The sequence below is a fragment of the Rhinatrema bivittatum genome, chromosome 8 (assembly GCF_901001135.1).
Source record: "Rhinatrema bivittatum chromosome 8, aRhiBiv1.1, whole genome shotgun sequence".
Lineage (NCBI taxonomy): Eukaryota > Metazoa > Chordata > Amphibia > Gymnophiona > Rhinatrematidae > Rhinatrema > Rhinatrema bivittatum.
This window is the reverse complement of record NC_042622.1, coordinates 141,472,580-141,491,630: the sequence shown is the minus strand read 5'-3', so window position 1 is coordinate 141,491,630 and position 19,051 is coordinate 141,472,580. Positions and strand designations below refer to the sequence as shown.

The window sequence follows — 19,051 nt, the reverse complement described above, 5'->3', positions numbered from 1 at the left end:
CTAGTCCTTCTATTATTCGAAAGTGTAAATAACCGAGTCACATCTACTCGTTCAAGACCTCTCATGATCTTAAAGACCTCTATCATATCCCCCCTCAGCCGTCTCTTCTCCAAGCTGAACAGCCCTAACCTCTTCAGCCTTTCTTCATAGGGGAGCTGTTCCATCCCCTTTATCATTTTGGTTGCCCTTCTCTGTACCTTCTCCATCGCAACTATATCTTTTTTGAGATGCGGCGACCAGAATTGTACACAGTATTCAAGGTGCGGTCTCACCATGGAGCGATATAGAGGCATTATGACATTTTCCGTTCTATTAACCATTCCCTTCCTAATAATTCCTAACAATCTATTTGCTTTTTTGACTGCTGCGCACACTGAGCCGACGATTTTAAAGTATTATCCAATATGATGCCTAGATCATTTTCCTGGGTGGTAGCTCCTAATATGGAGCCTAACATCGTGTAACTACAGCAAGGGTTATTTTTCCCTATATGCAACAACTTGCACTTGTCCACATTAAATTTCATCTGCCATTTGGATGCCCAATCTTCCAGTCTTGCAAGGTCCTCCTGTAATGTATCACAGTCTGCTTGTGATTTAACTACTCTGAATAATTTTGTATCATCGCACCAGGCAGGCAAGTTACCAAGCGTTCCTCACGTTCACCAGCCACCCTGCTATCTACATTTCTAATAATCGAATCACTAACTATGATGGCCGGCCTAACCCTTCCCTCCTGGGCAGTAGCCCTGGGAGATTTGTCCTCAGTGCGAGAGGACAATACATCACCTGGAGAGCAGGTCCTTGCTACAGGATCACTTCCTCCTACACCAGGGTGATATTCTCCTACTGGGAGATCTTTCTGATCCAAGGCAGCACTGGGGCTGCCAGAATAGATTTGGGACTTGGCTACTCTTCAATGTACCTCTCTGTCTCCCTCAGCTCCTCCAAGTCTGCTATTCTAGTCTCCAGAGATCAGACTTGTTCCCTGAGAGCCAGGAGCTCTTTGCTAAATATGATGTCTGCCAAAACTTGGCATAAGTCCATTAAAGCCAAAATATGGCACAGGACATCAGAGCAGATTCCAGCCACATTGGTGCAGACACAATTCATGCCTGAAGCATGTCACAAGGATGGCACTGTAACGCAGGCTGGCACATAATCAGTTATTAGTGCCAAAAGAATGGCCCAGTAGCTCTATTGGCACCAAAGGCACAGCACAGTAATTATACTGGCACTGAGGGCAAGGCACAGTAGCCACACTGGCACTGAACACTTGGTGCAGACATACTGGCCAGAGGAGCAGCGCAGAAGTGTGACATCGGGAGGGGGGGGGGGGGGGGGGGCGCAGAAAAAGGTCATTAACCAGAACTAAGAGTTCAGAAGTACAGATTTTACTCCACATTAGCAATCAATGATCTAAAAGAAAGAAAACACTTTTCTATTCCACCTTATGGCCATGGAAGGTGAATCTGCTTCCTGAATGAGGCTAGCAGTGACACTGATACAATGCCCATCCTTATTAAATAGGTGCTATGATTTGTACTACCACTATATCTTTCCTTCCTCTAGAGGTTGCTGCCATGGACTACAGGCTCCTCTCATCACCTCAGATCGTCTCCTGCCAAAGCAACTCTATTCTATTCAGAAATAATTTCTCAGGTCACTGGTTTTATATGCCCCCCCTCCCCCAAAAGGTTATTGGTTCATGGTTTTAGTAATGGGAGAGGTGTGTTGGTTTCCAGAATTCTGGATTATCTGCTTTGTCTGACCAGGTAGAACCATCTCCAGATATAATATTAATATAGGAGAATAAATAATTATCCAGATTAAAAAACAAACAAACATCTAACACAAATAAGCTGGGTTTCAGGTTCGGGATCTAAGCTAAATTGCTGAGTAAATGTAAATTTAATGAATGTTATTATGGTGCTTATATTATTTTAATGTTTTTTATTTTTGTTTTCTGTCTTTTTAAAGAGTTTATTATGAATGTATTTATGTTAAACCGCATAGAATTTTGGATATGTGGGATATAAATATTCTAAATAAATACATAAAAATAAATAGTGCAGCCTGCAAGAGTGTGTTATTTAATGAAAGGATTAGGACTAAGTTTTATCATTTAAATAAACTATAAAAGTGGATCATTATTGTGCTGTTTTTGGACATATGTATTAAATTGTACTTAAAATTGTTTTTCTAAAACATCAAAAGTAAAAAAAGATAAATAAATTAATTAAAATTAAATTAAATAAACATCAGCTCCACCAGGGAAAGATACCAGAATGTTGTTAAAAAGACATAATACTCCAATTAACAATTCCTATATCATGGATATGATCTCATTATAGGAGGATGATAATCAAACATATCAGGGAAGAAACTGTGCATAGCATAGGACTATTTTCATCTATATTAATTCCAAATCAGCAGCTACAGCAGTCTCATTCAAAGAATTGTTTGAATTAAACCATCAGAGCTAAAATAAAAAACAAAAGCTCATTTACAAAATGAATAATTAAAAAAAAAAGCTAACTTTTTGCTTGTCAGTAAATTTATTTGGAAACAGTATAAGAAACAACTGAGTACCTAACAGATGAAAATCTCATCTCCTATCCTTATCTCCTCAAATGTGTCATTCCTTCCAGAGAAGTTTCACACAATGAACTGTAAGGTAAGGCACAGAGATTTCTATGCTACAATGCAAGTGTCTAGGGATATCTGAGGCCACAAATCATTATTTCCTGCATTTCATACTAAAGGAAGTAAAACATTTACACTTCAGTTTCTGAAGCCAAAATTTTCTCAATCCAGTCGAGTATGTTAAATCAGTTTTAATCACAATTTGCAAAATGTAAATATGATACAGTTTTCCACAGAAGGATTGAGGCATTCAAATGGACAGTTGCATTAATATAGACTTGGCCAAAATGGAATTTGATGTATATGTTTTCCTCTCCATGACCCCTTGAAGGGACATACTTTAATAAAAAAAATCTGTTCTTAGTGATACAGATTTGGCACAGAGGCACCAGAAGCCGCAACGGGGGGCAAAGATATTTAACTCCCTGCAAGAAATGGGACACATCCAGATGGGAAGACAAAGGACCTCCAATGAGTCTTCCCTTATAACAAGCCAGGGCTGCAACTTGAACCTTCAAGGTGCTAAGGGCCAACCCTTAAGCAAGCCATCCTGTAAAAATTCCAAAATCAAAGGAATATCCAGCTTGAGCAGTTGAGTACTTCGCTCAGAACACCATGCCTCAAAGACCCTCCAAACTCTAACACAGGCTAGAGAAGTATAAAATTTTCAGGCCCGAAGAAGAGTGTAAATTATAGCAGGCAAGAACAACAAAGCCCTTTCAATGGCCAAACTATAAGATAGAATAGACCCAAATCCTCTTGCAGAATGAGCCCCTGATGTAAAAGATCCATCCAAGACAGTGGCCTGAGGGGACTGGTGTACCACAGCCTTCAAACTCAATCCGAAGCCAGAAAAAGGACAGTGTTGGTTTGACCTGTAAATCTTCTGGACCAGCTTGTCTATCAGAGGCCAGGGGGAAACACATTCAGTAGTGCGCCGCATGGCCACTCATGAAGAAGAGCACAGATGCCCATCACTTTTGGGTCCCGCCTGTGACTGAAGAAGTGTGTAACCTTCGCTTTGTTGAAGTTTGTCAACAGGCCGAGATCAGATAGATCCCAGCAGTTCACCATGGGGTAGATTTTACAAATCTACGCGCGAGCGAACAAAAGTATGCGGGATTTTATAAGATACGCGTGTAGCCGCGCGTATCTTATAAAATCGGGGTCGGCACGCGCAAGGGGGTGCACATTTGTGCACCTTGCGCCCGCCGAGCCCTGCGCGCGCTGCCCGTTCCCTCCGAGGCCGCTTCGAAATCGGAGCGGCCTCGGAGGGAACTTTCCATTCACCCCCCCGCACCTTCCCCTCCCTTCCCCTACCTAATCCAGCTCCCCGACTCTATCTAAACCCCCTCCCTACCTTTATCTTAAAAAGTTACTACTGCCTCCGGGCAGTAGTAACTTGCGCGCGCTGGCGTGGCAGGCCCCAACACAGGCCGCTGTGTCGGGGCACTCGGCCACGCCCCTGGACCGCCCACACGCCCCTGAACATGCCCCTGATCCTAAACCACGCCCTCGACCGTCCCTTTTTGCAAGCCCCGGGACTTATGCGTGTCCCGGGGCTTGTGCGCACCGCCGAGCCTATGCAAAATAGGCTTGGCGCGAGCAGGGGGAATTTAAATAGGTTACGCGCGTAACCCTTTTAAAATCCAGCCCCATGAGCAGAAGGCTTTGTCTGCCAGCTCCCATTCTCTTAGGTCCAAGTTTCACTTGATGAGGAAATCGGCTATGATGTTGTTCTTTTCGGCCATAAGAAAGGCTGATATGCTTAGGAGAAGCTGCTCTAGCCACTTGGCAAATCGCCGGCACATCAACTGAGTCGCTTGTGCTTCCAGTTTGTTGATGTTCCACTGCTGTTCTGCTGCATTCCAGTGCCCTTGCACCACCAACTTCTGATAGTGAGACCCCCAATCCCTGAGACTCACATCTGTCATGAATACCAACCAATCCGTTGTCGTCAGGGAAATTCTTTCCTAAGATGATCTGCCTGTAATCACCAGTCCAACTGAGATCTCACCTTTAATGGGAGGATCAGCCTCACCGCATAGATCTTCGACTGTGGACTCCATCAGGAGATCAATGAGCGCTGAAAAGGGCATGTATGTGTCCTCTCCAATGGAACCACTTCTAATGCAGCAGCCATCAACCCCAGACCTGCAGATAAGACCCAACGGTTGGACAAATAGGATTCTGCAAGGATCGAAGTCACAGCATCAAGGTGTGGATCCAAGATTGTGGCAGGAATACTCTGCCTTGCCTTATATCGTACCGAACCTCGAGATACTCCAGGGTCTGAGATGGCTGCAAATCACTCTAGGCCAGATTCACCACCAAACCTAGTTCCTGTAGCAAGGAACCACCGTGCAGTAAGCGGGAAGACTCTCTTCCACAGTTTTGGTACAAATCAACCAGTCACCCAGATAGGGGAGAACTAGAATGTGCTCCTTGTAGAGAGCCACTGCCACCACCACCATGACCTAGGAAAAAGGTCCCAGGCACCATGGCTAGCCTGAAGGCAAGACCTGAAACTGGTAAAGATAATTCAGAATAGCAAAAGCAAACTGATGTTCCCGACGGATGGGAATATGCATCCTGTATGAGCCATAACAACCCTTCTTTCTTAGGCATATCCAAATAATTGGAATAACAGGATGTATATCTCTGCGATTTGGGAACAGGAATCACCACTTTCAAGTTCAACATCCGTTTTAATATTGATTCCAATTCTACCCTCTGCTGAAGGGGAGTTAGAGAGACCATGAAGACATCCAGAGAAATGCAAAGAAATTCTAGAGCATACTCATCCTAAAAAGCTTCCAGAACACATTGATCCAAAGTAATCTGGACCCACCTGTGTTAACGGAAGAGACTCCACCTATCGCTTGAACACCTTCACTGGAAGGCCAAGGAGTCCGTATCCTTTTGAGGAAAGGACTGAGATCTGCGGAAGGGATGGGACCTCTGGGAAGAACCTCTCCTATAAGGCCAAAAATGCCTCAAAGGCTTTGCTTTAGGATAGCCTCAATTCTCCTATCCTGAGCATCCTTCAGTGCTGCACCTCCCTCTACCAGGATGGTGATACAGTTCGTGATAGAGAACACAACAGGGCATACACCCTAGGGAAACGCAACTACTCTTTGGACTGCAGATCCAAAGGGCATAAACCCACCAGGACATCCCTGGCACACTCTATTCCAGATCTGTCAACTCCTGGAATGCATCCTGGAGGGGGAAGAAACAAGAAGCCTTGCATAGGGTACCAAAATAGGAGTTTTCTTCTGAATTCCCAAGGAGCCAGTCCCAGCTACTCTGAAGGTCTTCAATGCCTGAGAGACCAAACCCGGCAACTTATTTCTATGAAAGAAACGGAGAAGAGTTCGATTTGGCTTCAAAGGTGTGGAAATATTTCCCATCACCATCAACATCATTGATATCATTTTGATTTACCACCTGCATTCGAGCTTAGTCAGGTCATATTGTGTCATGGCACCTGGCCGCAGAACCAGGCGGGGGAGGACTTGGAACGCACGGACCAACCTTAGTAGGCACTGCCAATACAGAAGAATGGCCCTGGAAGAAGGGTCCATTCCAGGCCCTATAGGCTCATACCTGACGTCCTGAGAACTAGTGGCTCGTGACAATTCAGCCCGTGGATCAATCAAGGGAGGGGATACCCTCATCATGTCGCTATCGATCCCAATCCTACAGACCGAAGAGATGGACCATCGCCGACAAAATCAGACAGGGGGAAATCGTCCCAAGCATCCAGGCAATGATGATGCAAGCTTAAAGAAAGCTGCAGCTGAATGACCCTGAATGACATGCAGCATAAATAGATAAACGCTTAGGCTTCCTCACTACGGGTGTCATAGTTGTAAGCATGCAGATAGGTCAAACTCTCGCCTGGAATACGCGCACATAAAAACCCATGCCTAAAATGGGTGCCCAAAAGGTGTGTGCACACGTATATGTGCAAGTATACATGCCTAGGCTGCACACCCAAATAGACGCACAATCTGGGCACCCAGTACACCAAGGCGCCTAAGCAGGACGCATAAGCAGGTGCCAAGCAGTCCACATAGTATGAAAACACACGCAAACACCTTGTGGCCTTCCACACGCTCAAGAAGTGAGAAGCCTGTGAGCAGGGCCTAGCCAAATGGCTGTTCAACCTGCACTGCTTCCTCAGCTCACAGAACTCCCCAGAGATGTGAGTGGACTATGATTTTTTGCCCCTTTTTTTTTTTTTTTTTTTTAAATAAGAAAAACCTTCACTTGAGCTCAGCCTTTCATAGCTGAGAGCAGGAATGGGACCCAGTTAAGGGGGGAGAGAGGCCAGCACCGAGCCTCTCTCAGCCTACAACCGCTAATTGCACGTTAGGGCCAGGTCCCTCAAGGCTACTGGATTGAAGCACTCTACTGAGGGAGAGACCACATGGAATCCCTCAGGAGGCAAGCAGTGCTATACAGCCGTTTCATCCCCAAAAAGAAAAGACATTGAAATTGTGTGCACAACTGGGCGCACAGGAGCATGTCGATGGCCCGCAGCAGAAAAAAGGCATGAAATCACCTCATGCCCTATCACGTAGTAAAGGAAAAAGCTCAGAAGTGGGGCCTAGCCAAATGGCTGTTCAACCTGTCATTGCCTGTACTACTTTCTCAACTCACTGAACTCCTCAGAGATGTGAGCGGGACAGGCAAACACCGAGGTAACAGACCTTGTCTCCTGCTGTCCTCTCTCTGCTGTACTTTTTTTTTTTTTTTGTTATATAGCAAAAAACTTTTACCTGAGCTCAGTCTTCCCTGGCTGAGCGCAGAAACAGGTCCCAGCTATGGGGGGTGGGGGCAGAGAGCTAAAGCCTTCACTGCCGAGCCTCTCTGGAAAACAGGTCCCGGCTACAGGGGAGAGAACTATAACCTTCACCGATGAGCCTCTCTCAGCTTGCAACCACGACTGGAATTTCTGGTCCATGGCAGTCAAGGCTACTGGACTGAGGGCACTCTACCAAAGGAGAGACCAAATGGTATTACCTCAGGAAGCAAGTGGTGCTCTTATCTTTCTATCATCTCCTATCGATTCCTTCTTTTATTCTTTTTTTTTTTTTTACTCACAGGCACTCTCCCGAAGGGAAATACATATTCACCATCTGCTGGAGACAGAGAATACTGGCGGGCTCTCATCAGAAAGGGACTATATGGCCATGACATCAGCTTTTGCACCGTCTCCATCTGCTGGCAGAGGTGCATAACCCACTCATTGGGAGTGACCTACCCGAACGCTAAGGAATCCCGTTTTTAAATTAATTTGCTAAGACAGATACAATTAATCCAGTTTCTTTTTATTAGCCAGAAGTGATCTCTACTTTTCTTTTCACTCAGACAAATGTTTACTCAAATTTTTAAAGCAGAATGTGTGAGAAAGATTAAATCCTTAAGGTACTTGAAAGTAAACACAATTTTACTGAGATATTTAGAAGCCACAAATTCTTTTTCACAAAAATCAGACAAATTGTTCATATTATTTGGAGAAGCATAAACAGTTTAGGTGACATCCAAACCAATCATAGCAGGATGGCCAAAAGCAAAGAGAAGGTAAGTACAGCAATTTAAGTTAAAAGAAAATCAGGCTGTAAAGTAATCAGAATTCAGTACAATCATCTTCTTGGTAGTAATATACATCCTGCAAAGATTTGTAAAGTGGCCATATGGTCCACATCACATTCATTTTCAAAACATTACAGACTGAACGTTCTCGTGAACAAAAAAATACTGATTATAAAGCAAGCTTTATAAAAGCAGATTTAATATCCTCCCACTTAGAATAATTAGGCTTTAGTACTTCCCAATCATTCTGGACTGGTATAGCAGAAAAAAAAAAGGAAGGAGAAATGTATACTTACTCATAATTTCCTTTCCTATATTTCTGCTACATCATTCCAGAAACCCACTCAGGGAGAGAGAAACTTTATTTTAAAAAATTAATTAAAGTCTTCAAAATTTTCAAAGAAGATCTACTACTTCCTTAAAAAAAAAAAGTTGTTTCTATTTAGAGTATATGGACTTTTCCATAGTTTTCAGTATGCTTTGTCAGAGGAATACTGGCCCCCGCCAGTCTGTGCTCAATGGATGTAGTAGTGATGTCACAGATTTAAAACAATAAAAAGCATATTCTCTGGTCTCCATCAACTTTTCTGGACTGCTGTAGCAGAAATAAAGGAAGGGAAATTATCAGGCAAGTATACATTTCTCCTTGTTTTCTATTCAAATAGCAAGGAGGGCAAGATCATGTCTAGGGCCTAATGCCTTTTGTGGTAAACCAATAACTGTTTATAAACTTTTCCTCCAGGAACTTGTTAAAACCCCTATCCCAGTACTCCTAGGGGAATTGTGCACAAAAAAAAAGGAAAATTCTGCACGCAAAAATGGAAAATTCTGCAAAATTCTGCATTATTTATATTGGTTAAATTAACACAATGTACATGACAGTCTCTAAGTAATTAATTTAAAATGTAGTGCAGAAAAAAGTTATTACTTAAAGATGCAAAGTTTTAAATAGTTTGAGCAGAATTTCCCTAGAAGTTCACTGTATGAGTGTCCCTTCCACCCTCTCTCCCTACTCCCCTGGCCAATCTCCTTTCACTTTGCCTTCTCAGGCCCCCCGCCCACCCCCCAACTCCTCCACTCTCCACTTTCTCTCCCCTTTCCCGCTAGGCTTAACCCCCTTCCATTCTATCTCCACTCCCAAAGCTTGACCCCTCTTTCATTACTGCCCCTCACACAGGATCCCTCTGCCTCTCTCTTTTACACGAGCGCACGTGCTTCCTCTCTCTCATGAACATACACATCCCCTCATACAGGTTCCCTCTCTGTCACTCGCACAGGATCCATCTCTCTCTTGCACACACCCCCAAAAGAGGCTCACTTTCTTTCTCATGCATACATCCTCACACAGATTATCTATCTCTCTCTCACACACCTCTGCACATTGGCTCCCTCTCTCTCTCACACGCACACACACACTCCCCTACATACAGGCTCCTTCACACTCACACATCCTTTCACACAGGCTCCCTCTCTCTCATACATGTATACACATCCCTTCACACAGGTTCCTTCTCTCACAAACAAACAAGCACCCTCACATACACACAATCCCTTTATCATGCATACCAGCTCCCACTCTCTCACACACCCATATATACTCCTCCACAATCTCCTCACATAGACTCCATGTCTCTGGCGCACACACACACACCCTCACACATGCTCTCTCTCTTTCTCTCTCATACACACATCCCTATACACAGGCTTGCAATCGTACACACACACCCCTATACAGCTTCTCAGTCTCTCAAAAAAGTTCTACACAGAGTCTCACTCTCACCAGGGCCTACTCCATCTTTGCTGAGAGTGGGATGGGTTCTGCTTGTGGCATGCTGGACCTGCTCCAAATTCTTGTTATAATTAGTGAGGTTTGGGTGGACCCTTGGACACTGTGGCAGCTGACCATGCCCACAGGGGGGAGTCCCGTGAGGGGCCACAGGTCAGGCTCAGCTTGGGACACACAAACACAGAGATTAATCTTTTATTAGACAATGTGATGAAGCCACCAGAGGTGGCAGTAGTGAGCAGTAGAAGTAGCCCGACTGGGCTAGTTAGTATCCTTCAGGCGCTGGAACAGCGACTCCTCCGATAGCAGTGCTGTGGTGGAAAGAACTGAGAATAATGAGTACAGTGGAATATGCACAAAGCCCCAGAATGGAGAACCCCAGGATAGGGAGAGCAGGCCCTCGAGGAGCAAGTACCTGATCCCTGAGAGGCTTGTAGGAGATGTACTCACACAGCGGTTCCACGTAGGAGATGGCACTAGGGCTGGAATGGAGGCAGGCCCTCGAGGAGCGAGTACATGGTTCAAGGGAACAGCTCTGAGGTGAAGATGGTAGTACTCACTGATGTTAAGAACATAAGAATATGCCATACTGGGTCAGACCAAGGGTCCATCAAGCCCAGCATCCTGTTTCCAACAGTGGCCAATCCAGGCCATAAGAACCTGGCAAGTACCCAAAAACTAAGTCTATTCCATGTTACCATTGCTAATGGCAGTGGCTATTCTCTAAGGGGTAGATTTTCAAAATCCGTGAATAGGCGTACTTTTGTTGGCGCTCCAGGCGCAAACAAAAGTACGCTGGATTTCAGCGGATACGCGCGGAGCCGCGCGTATCCGCTGAAATCCGGGATCGGCGCGCGCAAGGCTATCGATTTCGTATAGCCGGCGCGCGCCGAGCCGCGCAGCCTACCCCCGTTCCCTCCGAGGCCGCTCCGAAATCAGAGCGGCCTCGGAGGGAACTTTCTTTTGCCCTCCCCTTACCTTGCCCTCCCTTAAGAACATAAGAACATAAGAACATAAGAAAATGCCATACTGGGTCAGACCAAGGGTCCATCAAGCCCAGCATCCTGTTTCCAACAGTGGCCAATCCAGGCCATAAGAACCTGGCAAGTACCCAAAAACTAAGTCTATTCCATGTAACCATTGCTAATGGCAGTGGCTATTCTCTAAGTGAACCTAATAGCAGGTAATGGACTTCTCCTCCAAGAACTTATCCAATCCTTTTTTAAACACAGCTATACTACCTGCACGAACCACATTCTCTGGCAACAAATTCCAGAGTTTAATTGTGCGTTGAGTAAAAAAGAACTTTCTCCGATTAGTTTTAAATGTGCCCCATGCTAACTTCATGGAGTGTCCCCTAGTCCTTCTACTATCTGAAAGAGTAAATAACCGATTCACATCTACCCGTTCTAGACCCCTCATGATTTTAAACACCTCTATCATATCCCCCTCAGTCGTCTCTTCTCCAAGCTGAAAAGTCCTAATCTCTTTAGTCTTTCCTCATAGGGGAGTTGTTCCATTCCCCTTATCATTTTGGTAGCCCTTCTCTGTACCTTCTCCATCGCAATTATATCTTTTTTGAGATGTGGCGACCAGAATTGTACACAGTATTCAAGGTGCGGTCTCACCATGGAGCGATACAGAGGCATTATGACATTTTCCGTTTTATTCATCATTCCTTTTCTAATAATTCCCAACATTCTGTTTGCTTTTTTGACTGCCGCAGCACACTGAACCGACGATTTCAATGTGTTATCCACTATGACACCTAGATCTCTTTCTTGGGTTGTAGCACCTAATATGGAACCCAACATCGTGTAATTATAGCATGGGTTATTTTTCCCTATATGCATCACCTTGCACTTATCCACATTAAATTTCATCTGCCATTTGAATGCCCAATTTTCCAGTCTCACAAGTTCTTCCTGCAATTTATCACAATCTGCTTGTGATTTAACTACTCTGCACAATTTTGTGTCATCTGCAAATTTGATTATCTCACTCGTCGTATTTCTTTCCAGATCATTTATAAATATATTGAACAGTAAGGGTCCCAATACAGATCCCTGAGGCACTCCACTGTCCACTCCTTTCCACTGAGAAAATTGTCCATTTAATCCTACTCTCTGTTTCCTGTCTTTTAGCCAGTTTGCAATCCACGAAAGGACATCGCCATGTTGAAGATAGAGAATCCTTCCAGGCAGAAGAGAAGGTAGGAGCAGGCAGCGAGTCAGGGAACATGGGCGCTCGAGGAGCGAGTACCGGTTTCCTGATAGCGACCTGAAAAGCAAGTGAGGCCCCCGAGGAGCGGGTACCCCATTAGCGTTGAGTCCAATGGAAATTGGAGAGGCAGAGTAGCTGGGTACGGAGAGTGAATCCCATCCGTAAGATATCCCTTGCTAACTCAAAGGCTAGCAAACATCGTAGGCTTTAAATATCCAGGCAGCGTGACGTCATCACAGGGGGACACCCCTGAGGTTCGAGCCAAGTAGGAAATAAGAGTGAGGGCCGCGCAGCGTGCGCGCCCTAAGGTACCAGCGGAGCATGGCAGGAAGCAGCGCCCAAGCCGGTCCGGGGACGCCGGAGAGGATGGCAGGCAGACGCCACGGCAGCCAGGCGTCCATCCATAGCGAGAGGAGGTGCAAAGAAAGAAAGGTAGGCGGAGTGAAGCCGTCGGGAAAGGATGGTTGCAACAATTTTGCACAGAAAATGGAAATTCTGCGCTCTGCAGTAGCGCGGAATTCTGCCAGGAGTAATACTAATTGTCTTGACCATTTCCTTTGGCAACAAATTCCATAGTTTGATTATAAGCTGAGTGAAAAAATTGTTTGTGATTAGTTTTAAATTTGCTGGTTGGTAGTTTAATATAGTGTCTCCCTCATTTTAGTATTATTGTCAAGGGTAGAATAATTGTTCCTTATTTACCTGTTCCACCCCCTCACGATTTTATAAACCTCTAGCATAACCCCTCTCAGTCATCTTTTTACCAAACTGAAGAGCCCTAACCTGTTTAGCCTTTCTTCATTACATCCCCTTTATCATTTTTGTTGCCCTTCTCTATAGTTCTGCTTTGTCTTTATTGAAATGGGATGATCAGAACCGCATGCATGGTGGAGAGTCTGCAGTAGTAGTAAGTAGTATCTGCAATGTGGAGCAGTGGCCTTTTATGAGCTCCATTGTCTCCTTCACTTTACTATCAAAGAATTTTCCTCCTTTGCAGGGGATATTTGCCTACCTTTGGCCTGATGTTCAGAACCAGATCAATTCTACACATTCCTTTGGACAAGGCTGAAATTCTTGCTGCTGTACTGAAATTATCCTAAGCAGATCTTAAAAGAGGTTTATGCACATTCATCCCCTGCAGATACTAAACTGAGGAAGCCCTCTTGTTCATCTGTAGGGAGAAAGTACAAGATTTTTTTTTAACTCCTTCATGATAGTGTGCATATATTGCACCATTCAAAGTTGGTAAGAACAAAGATATGTGAGTAGAGAGCATGATGTTTTGAAATAGTTTCCTGTCAAATAGGTCCAAAGTCTGTGGATTCTCTACTAGCATAACTGATGCATGAGACCTTTTTTTCTATTTTTTTTCTATTTATTTTGAGCTGACTTTACTACTACTGAATGATAAGTAAACAGAGACTTCTCAAATCCAGGGGCTACATGTACCTGGTATTTTAAACCCACTTTCTTACCTACAGGAAGGGCAGTGAGTAAGTGTCTTCCAAATCTTCATTTGGAGAACCTTTACGATTTGATTGACTGGAACTACCACGATATCTTTAAGTAAATTAAAATACTTTAGGATGCTCAACTTTGGAGCTCTTGATTCCACTTCCTTCTAAATGTCAAAGGAAATAAGGAGGTTACTGTAACAGGCATTCTCTGAAGGACAGCAGGATGTCAGTCCTCTTATATGGGTGATTTCATTTGACAGAGCCAGGCACAGAATTTTGATCTCAAAGATTCTAGAGCTTTCAAAATGCTCTACTGCGCCTGTGTAGCTGTGGTCACCTTTAGAATCTTTGAGATCCAAGTTCTGTGCCAGTCTCCATCGGATGATGTCACCCATGTGAGGACCACCATCCTGCTTCTCATCTGAGAACACTTCCAACACTTTTAAAAAAAGACCGATGTGCTTTATGAACTTTATACATTTTTAGGTGTAACATTTCAATTTTGACTGTTTTTCAACTGCTCCTAAAAATGGACTTTTGAGGTGACCAATTATTAAACAGTTTTCCGAGAGTGATTCTCCATTCCAGAGGCCTTTAAGAACTGTTAAAAATCACCTTTAGTTAAGCATTTCTTTGCAGTTTCTTGCCCCTTTGTCCCAACCCTTGAAACAGCTAATCACTAATCGGGTTTCTCCCTTCCAGTCATTAGACTCAGAGGGCCCCTCTCCCCTCCCCAGAAACAGCTAATATGGCCCCTGGTCAATCTTATGATTGTTAACATTGTTAGATTACTTAAGAACATTCTGAACCCTGAGTCAGACTGAGGGTCCATCAACCCCAGCATCCTGTTTCCAACAGTGGTCAATCCAGGTTACAGGTACCTGGCAAGTATCCAAACAGTAAATAAGTCCCATGCTACTAATGCTGGTAATAAGTAGAGACTATTCCCCAAGCCAACTTGATTAATAGCAGTTTATGGACTTCTCCTCCAGGAACTTGTCCAAACCTTTTTTGAACCTAGCTATGCTAACTGCCTTAACCACATCCTCTGGCAATGAATTCCAGAGTTTATTGTGCATGAAGTGAAAAAAAAAATAAAATTCTTTGATTTGTTTTAAATGTGCTACTTGCTATCTTCATGGAGTGTCCCTAGACCTTGTATTAACTGAAAGACTAAATAATCGATTCACATTTACCTGTTCTAGTTCTCTCATGTGTGAGGGAATCTATAGGAAACTCCCTCAGACTACCTTCAGGGACTGGGCTCAGCTGTTTTGCCCGGTTCTCTTTAAGATCTAGACCCACAAGGAATCCTAGGTGAAGGGAAGAGTCCCTTACCAGAGAATAAGAACTCAGAGCCTAGAAGGATTAGATAGGCACTGAGGAGCAGGCAGGAACCCAGTCTATGCAAAGACCTGCTATGTTTGATGTCTGTGCTACCTGAACTTAAGGTGAGCTGCATTCTTTGCTTGATTTTAGATGGCATTCCAACCCAGGACATTTGTGGACTCTGGGAGTATGAAGACGCTTGTCCGAAGAGAGTTAGTGAAACAGATCCAGCTTGACTACAACAGAGTAGTGACTCTGGCAATCATCCACAGGGACCAACGGCAGTATCATGGGATAGGTGGCGATGTCCTTTCGTGGCTTACAAACTGGTTAAAAGACAGGAAACAGAGAGTAGGATTAAATGGACAATTTTCTCAGTGGAAAAGGTTATACAGTGGAGTGCCTCAAGGATCTGTACTAGGACCCGTGCTTTTCAATATATTTATAAATGATCTGAAAAGGAATACGACAAGTGAGGTAATCAAATTGGCAGATGATACAAAATTATTCAGAGTAGTTAAATCACAAGTAGATTGTGAAAAATTGCAGGAGGACCTTGTGAGACTGGAAAATTGGGCATTCAAATGGCAGATGAAATTTAATGTGGATAAGTGCAAGGTGATGCTTATAGGAAAAAATAACCCATGCTGTAGTTACATGATGTTAGGTTCCATATTAGGAGCTACCGCCCAGGAAAGAGATCTAGGCGTCATAGTGGATAATACTTTGAAATCGTCAGCTCAGTGATGTGGCAGTCAAAAAAGCAAACAGAATGTTAGGAATTATTAGGAAGGGAATGGTGAATAAAACGGAGGATGTCATAATGCCTCTGTATTGCTCCATGGTGAGACCGCATTTTGAGTACCGTGTACAATTCTAGTCGCCGCATATCAAGAAAGATATAGTTGTGATGGAGAAGGTACAGAGCAGGGCGACCAAAATGATAAAGGGGATGGAACAGCTCCCCTATGAGGAAAGACTAAAGAGGTTAGGGCTGTTCAGCTTGGAGAAGAGACCGCTGAGGGGGATATGATAGAGGTCTTTAAAATCATGAGAGGTCTAGAACAGGTAAATGTGAATTGATTATTTACTCTTTCAGACACTAGAAGGTCTAGAGGGCACTCCATGAAGTTAGCATGTAGCACATTTAAAACTAATCAGAGAAAATTCTTTTTCACTCAAAGCACAACTAAACTCTGGAATTTGTTGCCAGGGGATGTGATTAATGCAGTTAGTGTAGCTGGGTTTAAAAAAGGTTTTTATAAGTTCTTGGAGAAGTCCATTACCTACTATTAATCAACTTGACTTAAAAATAGCCACTGTTATTACTAGCATCAGTAGCTTAGGATATACTTCATTTTTGGACACTTGCCAGGGACTTGTAGCCTGGATTGGCCACTGTTGGAAACAGGATGCTGGGCTTGATGGACCTTTGGTCTAACCCAGTATGGCAAGTTCTTATGATCCTTGGCTATCTTACCCTGTGGTAATAGGTCAGGACTGTCCAAAATTTGAAAGCCTGTTGAACCAGCTCACAACGGGTTCGTACAGCTACAACAATGAAGAATTGGAGTTTCCAGAACTCTTTCCCTTAGAAGAGCCAGACTTGTAGCATAAAGACTCTAAGAATCCTAAGTCCCAGAGGCAGCGCTGACAGGACAAATACAGTTATGCTGCAAATTTAGAGGCAACTGGGGAGGAAGTACTGAAGTCAGGGGAAGAGCACCAACCCGCCCAGAATATCATATCTAGCCCCTTTGAGTGGGAAAATGGGAGAAACTCGGGGACTTTCAGGTGGACCCAAGGGGAGGATGAGTCCTTTAAGTGGGCCTAGGAGCATATACAAAGAGTGGATGGAAAGCGAGTCCCTGGAGAGCAGGTTACAGATCCTAGTCCTCCTCATTTTGTAATGAATTGGGATCTACTTTACAGTCACAAAGCGAAGTGTGGAAGGGGGTCAACTGGGGGAGGAAAAGACCCAAGAGAAAATATTGGCACAGTTCTATTGGCTGGGCCTACATAAACAGATCCAGTTGTATTGCCGGTCCTGCCCTATCTGCCAACTCACAAAGCTTGCCGTTGTATGGGCGGATCAGGGGACTCACTTTGTGTCTAAGATAATAAAAACAACTCTGCACCTTGCTTAAGATGAAAACTGTGCACCTCGGTGTATCACCCGCAGCCATGTAAATGTTGAGGACATTTGTGAGTTAAGATGGTAAGAACTGGGACTCCTTGCTGCCCTAGGGGATGTTCACAATCTACAAAGTGCCCCAGAACTCAATGGAGTTTTCCCCTTTTGAATTACTGTATGGGAGAAGGCAGAAAGGAATCTTAATATAGCTTGGGAAACTTGGGATGATGAAGGGAACCCTGGGAAGACCTTCGTTGGCTACATTCTCTGAGTACAGGATCACCTGAAGTTTTACTCCTGGGGGAATCCTGCGCTACTGTGGAATGCAGAATTTGCGCAGAATTCCTCCCTCACCTTGCAGATTTCTTCCCTCGTCGCAGTTCGTGCAGATTTCATTGTCGCTGCGCAGATTTCCTCCCTCGCTGCCCTTGCGATTTCCTCCCATGCCGGAAAAGGATAAAAAACCAAAACAAAAACGGAAGCATGCCGTGCACGGACAGCGGCCAATCCGGGACAGCGACGTCAGGTGGCGCATTGGGAGTGGGGGCATCGCATCGCGGCGGCTCGAGGAGCAAGAAGGAGAAGAGGGAGAGAGAGAAGGGAGGGGAACAGAGGGGAGGGAGAAAGAGAGAAGGGGGAAAGAGAAAGAGAGAAGGGGGAAAGAGAGAATGAAGGGGGAAAAAGAGAGGAGGAGAAGAGAGGAGGAGAAGAGGGGAAGTCAGGTGGCGCACGGAGAGTGGAGGCATCGCAGCACGGCACCAGCGGCTCGAGGTAAGCAAGCAAGGAGGAGAAGAGGGAGAGAGAGAAGGGAGGGAAACAGAGGGGAACTGGACAGAGAAAGAGAAGGAAGAAAGAGAGAAAGAAGGGGGGAGGGAAAAAGAGAGGGGCTAAAGAAGAGGCCTTGGCCCTGAGAGTGTATGTTTGAGCCCTTGTGTTTGTTGTGAGCCAGTATGTAGGTGTTTACTTGGGAGTGTGTGTGTGTGTGTGTATATGTGAGGGAGAGTTGTATGTGAGGAGACAGAACATGTGTGTGACAGATGGCATGTGAGAGAAAGCATATGTCTGATAAGTAAGAGAGACAGTGAGCATGGATACTCAGGTGGAGAGGTTAGCAACAACTGCAGCAGTCCCTGCCAGCTTGGCTCATCTGCCAGCAGCAGCAATTGAAACTGCTGGCAGATGAGCCAAGTTGCCAGGGACACTCATTGCACTGAAATGCAGAATAATTTGCAAAGAATATTGTGTTATTTTGAAAAATAAATGTGCAGAATTTTGCAGAATTTAGAAAATGTGTGTGCAGAATTTTCAATATTTTTGTTGCAGAATTTTTAATTTTTTTGCGCAGAATTCCCCCAGGAGTAGAAAAGGGCTGGGGAGATGGCCCACCTATGCCTAGAGAAAACTGAGGCTATCCAAGCCTGAGCTTACCATTGCCACACGGTTCAAAGAGTACTCCAGCTGGGGGATCACATTCTTGTCCTCCTCCCCTCTTCGGAAAGCAAGCTGTTAGACCAATGACAAGGGACCCTATGAAGTTTTGAATGAAACAGGGCCCATGGATTTCAAAATAGTCCAGCCAGATGAAAGAAAATTCATATCTACAACATAGACCTTCTGAAGAAGTGGGTTCCACAGGTGTGTGGAGTGGCACAAGGACTAGAGTTTGGTCCAGAGTTAAGACCTGAAGTGGACCAAACCCAGATGACTTTCAGAGAGCAGCTGTCCACTGTACATACAGCTGATGTAGTAAAACAAGGAAATCTTCACAAACCTACCACCTCCTGGAGCAGTTGTGCGGCTCTGACTTATTGAATTCCCGAGGCCAGGCACCACATCATTGAGACCGAAGTGAAGGAGATGCTCCAGCTCGGAG

At 44.5% G+C, this 19,051-nt stretch overlaps 1 protein-coding gene across 3 annotated transcripts in view; it reads right to left on the bottom strand.

The window, feature by feature from the left end:
* Positions 1 to 19,051, bottom strand: part of SLC31A1 (solute carrier family 31 member 1) — a 117,944-nt gene that overhangs the window by 34,311 nt on the left and 64,582 nt on the right. Inside the window, exon 1 of one of the 3 annotated variants that reach the window (XM_029612648.1) lies at positions 17,533 to 17,634. The exons of the other annotated variants lie outside the window; for them this stretch is intronic. The gene's annotated coding sequence lies outside the window, so the exon portion shown is untranslated. Of the gene's footprint in view, positions 1 to 17,532; positions 17,635 to 19,051 lie in introns of those variants that run through there. 3 annotated transcript variants of the gene reach the window in all.